The sequence below is a fragment of the Mauremys reevesii genome, linkage group 2 (genome assembly GCF_016161935.1).
Source record: "Mauremys reevesii isolate NIE-2019 linkage group 2, ASM1616193v1, whole genome shotgun sequence".
In the NCBI taxonomy this organism is placed as follows: Eukaryota; Metazoa; Chordata; order Testudines; family Geoemydidae; genus Mauremys; species Mauremys reevesii.
Window position 1 is genome coordinate 48492850 of NC_052624.1, and position 10473 is coordinate 48503322.

General features: G+C 41.2%; 1 long non-coding RNA gene across 1 annotated transcript in view; it reads left to right on the forward strand.

Moving 5' to 3' along the window:
* LOC120398478 overlaps positions 1 to 9350 on the forward strand; it is a 42387-nt gene extending 33037 nt beyond the window's left edge. The window contains exon 2 of the long non-coding RNA XR_005594466.1: positions 9144 to 9350. This is a non-coding gene — a long non-coding RNA (uncharacterized LOC120398478). The remainder of the gene's footprint in view (positions 1 to 9143) is intronic.
* The last annotated feature ends 1123 nt before the right edge of the window (positions 9351 to 10473 follow it).

Sequence of the window (10473 nt, forward strand, 5' to 3'; positions counted from 1 at the left end):
TCTTCAGTAACATTCTCTTCTAATGGGGGAGGCGGACCATTCTCCATCCATTTTATACTTGCTTCTCTTGCTAAACTTATATGAAGAAGTCATGAACCTACTGTCAATGGTCAAGTTCTAGTTGCCATTCAGCCTTTCCCAGAAACCATGGGTCAAATTCTGCCCAGATGTAGAGTCCATGAATCACTGCCCCCAAAACTGCAACCTGACCATACCTCCACCCACAACAATTATACATGTAATATTGAACAACAAGGAAACGCTGTCACTTCTTCCATAGAGATAATGTTTCAAATATAGAAACCAGTAACTGTTGTGGAATCAATGAAAATTATGTAAAAAATACCACTGCTACTCAGTCTCTATGGGGCCTTCATCCAAGGATCTCTATCTGCACCACAAACACTGAATCAATGACACCCCCACTGATACTGTTTTGCTTTGTTTACTTCCTGGTCTCTCTTATTAAAGCCATCCTCTCCTCCAGCTTTGACTTTTTCTTCCCTTCCCCACCACTCAGACTCCAAACTACACTGATCTCCAGACCTGGCTCTCTTCCCTCAGCAACCAGTCCCTCCATTCCTGCACTGATTTCTCTCATATCATTTTGCCTCTCTTCCTTCACCTCTGCCATCTACCTCAATAAGCATCTTCAGTTTATTTCCTTGACTGATCTGTATAATCTTCATTCTCTCTCTTCCCCAGCTTGCTATCTCCCTGAAACCCCTCCATGTATGCTGGGGGGCAGGAAGCACAGCTCCACAGTAATCAAGGGAGCAGAATTCCTGCCATCCCTATTCCCAGTGATACCAGTTTCACTGGGTTCAGAGCTCTCCTGAGGGGAGGAGGAAGAAACAACAATGACCCTTTTGAAAAGCACCACTATCTTTCAAATAGAATGTGTGAGAAAGCAGGCTTAGTATTTCCAGTTGCTTCTGCCATAGGTGCTGGAACTGGGGGTGCTGCTGCACCCCCTGCCTGGAATTGGTTTCCATCATATACAGGGTTTACAGTTTGGTTCAATGGCTCTCAGCACCCCCACTATATAAATTGTTCCAACGCCCCTGGCTTCGGCCATTTCTTCATTCTCCTGTTTTCTTCCTTGTTCTGTCACATGCATTCATTCTCCTGTACCTGCTTCCATAAGCATATTCGGTGTCTGCCATGAGCAATGGGTGCCACCACGGTGGTGATGACAACACTTTCAGTGTAGACGGGGCTGAACCCTGTTTAGCTTTACCTCCAGGCAGACTTGTTCCCAAAGAGGCTCAGCCAGGTTTTCTGAAAAAGATGCCAAGTATGGCTTGGTTCTGTCTACACGTGCAGTTAAACCATTGCAGCACAAGTTCAGCTTCACTCTCTGTCAACAAGGCCAAAGAGAACTGATATGCTGAACAGAGATACTAAGGCAGTGGTTCCTATGGCAACAGTATCCAGGTGAAACCTCTCAGAACAAATCCACCCCCTCCTCGTGTTTCTTTTTCTTTTCAGTGTTTTGCATGGCAGGGGGTAAGCAAAGGGGATGCTTACCGGCCAATTCACTAGCCTTACGTTACCCACACATAATGCATGTCGCCTGATTGTTGTATGCCCCATGCCTCCGATGCAGAAATCAGTTGTGTTTTTGCCTGTACGCCAGGTAACAGTGACTGTGCATGTGAGTGATCAACAAATATGGACTCGGGAAATGTCACTCTTTTTTAATTGTTGTTTCCAACTGACTTTTTAAATTAATACAGAAAATGCTTACTTCAGTTACATTATTTCCATTGTATTAGACAGGCACAAGTGGACTTGACTCAAACAGCCCTCCAACAGAAATGTCTGCCTCCTCCCACAAAGTATTGCAAAATAATAATAGGGTGATAGAAAGCTAGGCAAGAGTCTTAAGAACTCAAGGAAGGAAACTCTTAAGAACAAATTCAGTGCAGGGATTGAGAATGAAGAATGATAAAGAGATCTAAATGGAAGGCGTCTATGTCTATTCCCCTTCAGTTAAATGCTCACCAGTGTTACCGTGGTCAATGCAGTGAACATATTGCATGCACTGATGACTGCACCAAGTCTCTTCTCAACTACAGCCACACAGTATCTGATAATCTGTAAAAGATCACATGCTCACATAGTGAGATGTCCACGAGCCACACAACCTCTGCATGCCCTTGAGATATAACTAGGGACAGGAAATCCCTGTCAGATCCCTGGACAGTAGGACTTTCTGGAACCAAAGCACAGAGTGTTGATAGCGAGATACAGCACTCTGGGTTGTATTGGGGCCCAATCCAACTCTTGTTGAAGTCAATAGAAAGATTCTCACTGATTTCACTGGGAGTTGGATCAAACCCACAATCATCATGCAGTCAGTGACTGAGGGCTCATTTACACTGGAAACACTTCAGCAGCACAGTTGCAGCACTTCAGTGTAGACACTCACTACAGCAATGGGAATAGTTCTTCTGTCACTGTATTTAATCCACCTTACTAAGAGGCGGGAGGTAGGTGAACAGGTAGAATTCTTCAATCAACCTAGTACTGTCTACACTGGGGGTTAGGTTGGCTTAACTACGTTACTCAGGGGTGTGGATTTTTCATGCCCCTGAGTGACATGGCTGGAGTCGACTTAGCTTTTGAGTGTAGACTGGCCTGAGTTTTCAAACTAAAGTGACTGAACTCCCAGAGTTCTGACCCAGCATTCAAATGGCCTCATTGTAAAACCTAGGATGGATTATCTAAAGGCAATATATTGTTGCCCCTTTTGGTCCAGGTGATTTGTCAATATCTGGGGCCTTGATGGGTTGTTTCTGTTAGGAATGGAAATTGACCATAGGAGTCAAGTATTTCTTTGATCCTATTTATCTACAAAAAATGTACACGAAGTCCTGTTTCCCTGAACATAGTAGAAATTAAACATCAGGCAGATTCCTTATTCAGAAGTCTAAGACTGCCTTTTCAGCAAGAGCTGCTGTGCCCATAAGAAGTTCTGTCTTTTGACTTCCTCCCAGGTCCATGCTCACCACAGCTTCTCTGGTTTTCTCTTGGCTTTCTGCTGGATTTTCTGCCCTTCACATATGCAGACACACAGCTGCAACCAATCAATGCCCCAGCTCCTGTGTTTGAACTCAGTTCCCCATGAAAACTCCTCAGCAAACATGGCTTAGCTCATGGATGGGCCCTTCCATGCTAACTGGTGCCCTGGGTGGTGGCTTCTATTGTTTTAGCCATCACTACACAAAGGGGCATTTAATTGCTCCTTCTATTTAGACTGAATGAAAGGACCTTAGTACCCCACCATCTTTAACCAGGCCTGTGACTGATGGCGGTCCTTAGAATGTGAGCCTGTGTTCTGCATTTTGTCTACTTTTGTTTTGCTTTATACTACTCATGGGGAATGCCACAAGAAGGCAGTAGACATCACACTTAATACTGCATGGAGGACTATGATGAGTGAAAACAACCTGCTGCACACAAGGATGACAATGATTCCAATAGTTGCAAACAAGCAACGCATGCTTCCCACAAGATGATCTGCCCATCTCCAGAAGAAAACACCTACACCTGCAGTTGCTGCTGATATGCCGTGACTGATTTTGTGACCTCCTTTTGCAGTAGCCATTCATGCATTCATGTCCAGTGCCTCTCCTTGATTAACAATGGCATATCAGGCTGAACAGCTATGTCCTTGCAGAGTGGCAAGAACTCTGAGTGAGAGAGACCAACATGCTGATGAGTCTCAGCTCTAACTTCCACCCACCTGTTTGCAACCTGGACTGGGCTTAACAGGCTGCTGACCGGAATGGCCCGAGTGGCTGCCACAATGCAGAAATTTGGCTTAGCCCAATCTTCACAGTGTGACTGCAGAGTAGCCATGCAAACAGTCAAACATGAGGTGAAGGAGTGCATAAATGAGAAGATTGGACTGCAACACCTTGATGATGCAGCAGTTAGATGGCCGAACAATCTGGATATTGGCTTGTGATGCCTAAGAAAGAAGACTGAGGCAATGGTTAACACCTTCTAGCCTAACCCGATTCTTAGATAGTCCCAAAATTAGAAGTCTGGAAGAGATGACCCCCTAGGATATTTCACATCTCCTTCACGATGACCTTTGTTAGCAGCCTCAGCCCCCACGGTGAGCCAACAACAAGATTTTCTTTGCAGCCATGGGAGTCAGGAATTTAGTCTTTTTTAAAAAGTGAAAGCTCATAGTATCATATAATAACACGACTACATGACTCATATACTAAGATGCTCTGGGTGTCCCTAAACCTCTGGCTGCCAGAAGCTGGGACTGGATGACAGGGGATGGATCACTCAAAAATTGCCCTTTTCTGTCCATTGCCTCTGAAGCCACTGCCAGAAGACAGGATAGTGGGCTAGATGGACCATTGGTCTGACCCAGTGTGGATATTCTTATGCACCCCATATGCAGAAGCTGGAGCTGGGGCTTTAAGAAAAACATAATATATTGCAAGACACAATAAAATTATTAAAGTTGCCAACAATGAATTTGTTTAAAAAGCCCAATCCACCTCCTACTGAGGACAGTGAGAAGCTTTCCACTGACTTCACTAGAAATTGGATCCAGTCCCAAATTCGCCATTTCCATGAAGATCTCTGCCAATTAATTTAGTTGCTAGAATAGTTGTGGAAAGTGATCACAAAAAGAGCTGTGAATACAGTCAAAGTGAGTAATATAGATTTTTTTAAAATTTAAATTAATATATCAATATTAGCACTGCTAGTTTTTAGTAGCATTTGTCCATCTCCAGACTTGAAAACCCTCTATATATACACATTTCCATTGCCAAGTTGATTCTCATTGCTCAGTTATTTGGTCCTGGCCAACCTCTGTCTCTTTGCATTTTCATAATAATATGGGTAACTATCAGACTTAATACTTTGAATGTAAATACTCCACTTTGATTGATAGAGAGGTGCATGGGGGGTAGGATGAATGGTTTACCCCACCTCCCTTTTCCCAAACTTCAGTAAATCACATCTTTTAACTACTTTGCCTTTTAGGCAGGGGCGGCTCTACGAATTCCGCCGCCCCAAGCAAGACGTGCCACTGGTCCCGCGCCTACGGTGGACCTTCCACACGAGCCGCGGGACCAGCGCACCCGCCGCAGTCATGCCTGCGGGAGGTCCGGTCGTCCCACGGACCTGCCTGCCGCCCTCCCGTTAAAATGCCGCCCCACGCGCGCGCTTGGCACGCTGGGGTCTGGAGCCGGCCCTGCTTTTAGGAGACTATAACACTCAACAAGTGTCTTCTGTCCTGGGCCTAGATGGCCAATCCATTGATGTTCTGTGCACTTTTGTGATTTCCCTATTAGATGCACAATCCACAATGGGACAAGTCTAACTAGGGAAGCCTTAGAAGTGCCTGATTGGATTTACACTCAGTGGATTTGCTGTCCAGACCCTGCAGGCAGGAGACATGCTGGGACCTATTAAAGAGTTTCTTTAAATTTGGGGAAGCTGGGGGAGTGGTTGGTTGGGACTGGGAAAGGAAGAGGCTGATGGAGCCAAATAGCCTCAGCACCCATGTTTCCCACTAAGTTTTCATAATACAATATTCATAGTGGTTAGTATTTAGTATATGGTTTCATGCACAGTCCTGGCTCATTACCTGTTTGCTTTCAAGATTTGGTTATATGCACAAACTGATTTTCACAGCATATTGCAGCACTTCCTTTGTGTATTGTCCCCAAGAGATTTTCAATATACAGCTCTCTTGGCTGAACAAACAATGATTGCATCAAAACTTTCCCATTGTTTCAGCATGAATCAGCTTTCAAAGACTTTTGCAAAGTCTCTGCTCTTGTTGCATTTTGGCTTTCCTGTCACCATCGTGCTTTTAATTCCAGATTCATTTTCCAGATCATCCATTTTATCTTTAAAAATAGCAAAGCCGAAATCAACAAGCCCAGCTCCAACTCCTTCATTCTAACTTCTTCATCTTTAACTCTGAGAAACAGTCTTGACCTCTCTCTTGGACAATATTGTATATCTGGTGCACTAAATACATGCAGCTTGCCATGTAGCAGTTAAAGATGAGGAGTCCTGCCTGATATTCTGAGACATTAGAGGAAACATGGAGTGATTTTTGTCCTCCCTTAGATGATTACAGGGGGAAAAATCTCTTAATTAGTGTATTAAACAAGGAAATTACTAAAATGTATTTTAAAAAATATCTGAAAATATTTCTCAATCTCTGTTGATATGAATTGAGCAATTGTGTAAGCCATGGAAGCTGCCGTCTTAATGATAATTACAATATGTTACACATTTCTTGACATGCAACAGGACAGGAAAGTCAGAGTCAAAGACACAAGAACTGGCAGCCACAGAAGAGGAAAGACAGGAGATTGCCACAGCTCTTTTTAGGTCAATTGCATGTGATTTTTCTGATTAACTTTTTTAAGTGTTTTTTTTTTAAGTCAGAATAAATGAGGCCGAACTTCTCTAAAGAGCCATGTCCACCTCCTGATGTTCATGTGTCTCTGCCTGCAGTGCTGATCTCTCTGTTTTGATTCATTTTACCAGGCCACCAATATAACTGTTTCCTGCTACATTGTTTCATATTTAATATTTTTATAGAGGGCATTTTAAGGAAAAAGTTATTGGTGATTTCATTCTGTTTTAGATTGGATCAAGGGGCTGGAAATTATTTGATATTCCCTTCCAATTTTCTCTTGATCACTCACACCCAGCAATGGAGACATTCCTGTTGTAGCCTGTGTACCTGTCGACATGACGAAGTACATGAGAGCTTTCCGTGTAGGTATTTCTAGAAGTCAGTAAACACCAAGAACTCCTAATATCAATTCCAGGAGCATATAACTAAGAGAGAGAAACAGCATCCTGGAATAGCATGAAAATGACATGGTGGCAGGGAGGTGGAGTGGGAACCCAAATTTGTCTGTTATAACCACTGTATATCCCTAAAGCCTGGTGACTTTCATGTCAGCTAAATGTACTGCTGCCACTCTGCCACCAGGAGAGATCCATGCAATCTTTTCCTCTTGTATGATTCACATAGTGAGAGGTTTCTGTGTAATAGAGATCGGAAACTCTCCACTTTCTGTTGTCAGAGTAAGTGACTTGAGAAATGGAGCAAGAAGGGCAGTGTTTTCCTCCAAGGAGTTCCTAACTGCGTTACATACTGGTTACCACAGGAAATATAGTTCATTATAGGCTATCTTTGGTAAGAAATGCAGTACTCACATTCTGAGGTTTGCCCAGCCTTACTGAAGTTGTACAAGTATCCTATTGCTAAGTCCCGAGTAAGGGGTAACACAGACGATTGGCTGCCATTCTGTGCTCTCTTCCCTATACCCAGGGCTCTTCTGTTACCCTGACCCCATCAGACGCTCACACGCCATGTCTAAGGTGAAAGCCTTACTTTAGGATTAAGAGATCACCTCTCCAGTGATTTTTCTCTCTAGAAAAAAAGTCAATAAAACATTGCACCATTTTCTTTTCTGCTTATTTGATGGTGGTCAAGACAAGGAAAGGGGTGAAAGGACAAAGGAGTGCATTTGAGAAATGGGATGAGAAGAGGTGTAGTTTCTTGTCTGAACTAAGCAAGTTATGTGAGCAAATATGACTTAGAGACAGAGATGATGGACCAATTTCTTATTTATGCTAAGGCCCCTTTATTCCACCTCGGCAGTGTAAAGGGGCAGTAAAGGGGAAGCAACTTACTTTGTGCAAATGGGAGTTTTGTCCATTTAATTCAAAGATGGACATTTATTACTTCTCCCCTCCCCACCAATATGCAATTGTTTGACAATTAAATAATGCATAGAAGTGTGCAAAATAAAGCAAATAACATTTTCCGAACTTCCAAAATTATGCATTTTGCATTTTATTTCAAATGTTCAGAAAATACCCCCCAAAACAAAAAGCAAAAGCAAAACCAAACAAAAATACTGTGAGTGCTACTATGTCCATAAATTCCACACAATATTACTGGCTGTCAAATAACCTTACATCACTGAGAAGGAATAATCTGAACCTTTAATAAAATACACAATACTTGATTCACATTTATCACACAAAATAAATACATGTAAGCGGGAAGAGTGCCCCCTGTTTAGCTACATGGAAGGTCTGCTGAGACCCAAAAAAGACATTCATGAAGTTGCAAGTGATCAGAATCAAACCCAAACTCTTTTGGGGGCTTCTTGACACTTGCTGTTGGTTCAGGAGCTGAGTGAACTTATCAACGCTGAGATATTCATTGTCATTCCGACAATCGGAAGTGGTGAGAGGGGAACTTTAACTTAAATGCATGCTAACTAGGGCTAGGTGACCGTTTTTAGACAAAACTTCTTTGTTTGAAAAATGCAGCTTTGGGTCAACTGAAATATTTCATGAATTTGTGTCCAATTTGCTGAACTGATTCAGTAAAACACACAAAATAGTAAATTCTGAAAAAAATGCAACATTCAGATTTTTCAATTGGAAATGACTTTTTGTTTCAAAATTTACTTCAATTTTTTTTTTAAAAGGAAAAAAAAATCCCTCCCAAAACCAAGAATACAATTCTTTCTGAGTTGAATCAAATATTTTGTTCGACCCAAAATGATTTTTTTTTCAAATTTTTCAGTTTGCGGAGAAATTAAAAAAGTTCTCATTTTTGGGGTTGAACTGAAACAATTTTTTTTTCATTTTTCAGTTTCAACTGAAAAATCCGTTATTTGCACATCTCTAATCCTAACATTTTCTAATTCTCAATGACTTAATGGTTGGATGCAAACTCTTCCTTCACTATAAAATAATAATAAAATAATAATAATAATAATAAATTATTATTTATATCAACTATTAGTAGTTGACAATTGGGATTTTTCAAAAGCGCCTAAGTGATTTAGGAGCACCAACCCCACTGACTTTCAAGCCGCAATTTATGTCATGACATACATGGAACAGATTCACAATAAGGTCTCAGATTACACATCAGACTGAAAGTCATTGTTCTTTAAGCATTCTTAATATGCCTGTTATTTGATTGACTAGCTCTACTGTGGTATAGATACAGTCTTGTACAAAGTAACATGACTATATTTTTTAATCTCCCGTGTGTCTTTTAACACCGTTTGGTCTGTAATTTTCCCTGTTTAATTTTCTTTCCACAGATTTACCTGCACTGAATTGATTTTTCTCTGCAGCACACACTTGAAAACATCTGCTGAAGAGAATCTGGGAAAGGCTGAGACTAAAATAGCTGACAAGCGACCAACATTTAACCATGTAAAAAATGGATGAATCAAAATTTTGTTTGATTTTCCTCCCCACGGGAGAAAACTGTTCTGGCCCTGACTGTAAAAGAATGATTTCCATTTTGACATGGCTCAGATTCTTGTCAGTTTCATAACATCGGCTGTAACTAATTGGGAGCTATGTGTGATGGTCCATATGGCCTGGACGATTTGCACCTTTGACTCAAACTGATGCAAGGAATTAGCATGGTTGTTTTTCAGATCAAATGTTCATTCCATAACACAGGTACAACCATTATGGAAGATTGAGGGGGACATATATACTGTTTTCATTTAAAGGAACTGATTTTTCTGTCCACCAAAAAACAACCAACCCTCCTCCCCAACCTAAACAAAAACCCTTTGTAGATGTAAAACCAGTGTTCCTAAGTTCTTGCCTTTTTCTCTGAGCAGTGGCTGAAGTATTACTCAGTAAGATTAGAGAACCAGTAGATAAAATAAACTTCCCAAATCTTGAGATTCAAGAACATGTGGTTGACTTTTTTTATTTTCATTTGCATTTCTGTATTCCCTGTGGCACAAGGAGAAGGGCCAAAATATCATGAGAGACTGTTCTCAAAAAAGTATTACTAGCCCAGAGAGTAGCAGGAAGTGCTGGAAATCTTGCAAGAAAAACTGTTCTCATGAGATTTACAGCCCAGCATCACCTTTTCTTTACAAACAAGAATCCCCTACTTCAAGGTCTGTCTATTACAGTATAATGATCATGCTTTCAAATGTTAAGTTTTCCTGGCTGGAGATGCTGACTTGACACCAACTCATTCTCTGACTTGCATCAGAATTTAGAGTCAGATTCATAATTTATATTATTCTCCCAACATTAGTTCTACTCTAGATCAGATACAAATTATTGACAAATCTATATCAATTTGTCACAGTACATTTTTTATTAATAGTAAAAAGATCTCTTTAATTCCGAACACTTTACAGGACTTAATGACACCATAGTCCCCTATAGGAAATTTTTAAGCTGAGGAGTATTGATTGATTACACAGCATGAAATGTTTCCAAAAGTTTCAGATTTTTTAAACATAGAATCATAGGACTGGAAGGGACCTTGAGAGGTCATCTAGTCCAGTCCCCTGCACTCAAGGCAGGACTAAGTGTTATCTAAACTATCCCTGACGGGTGTTTGTTTATTTTGCTCTTAAAAGTGTCCAATGATGGAGAATCCATCCCTTTGTC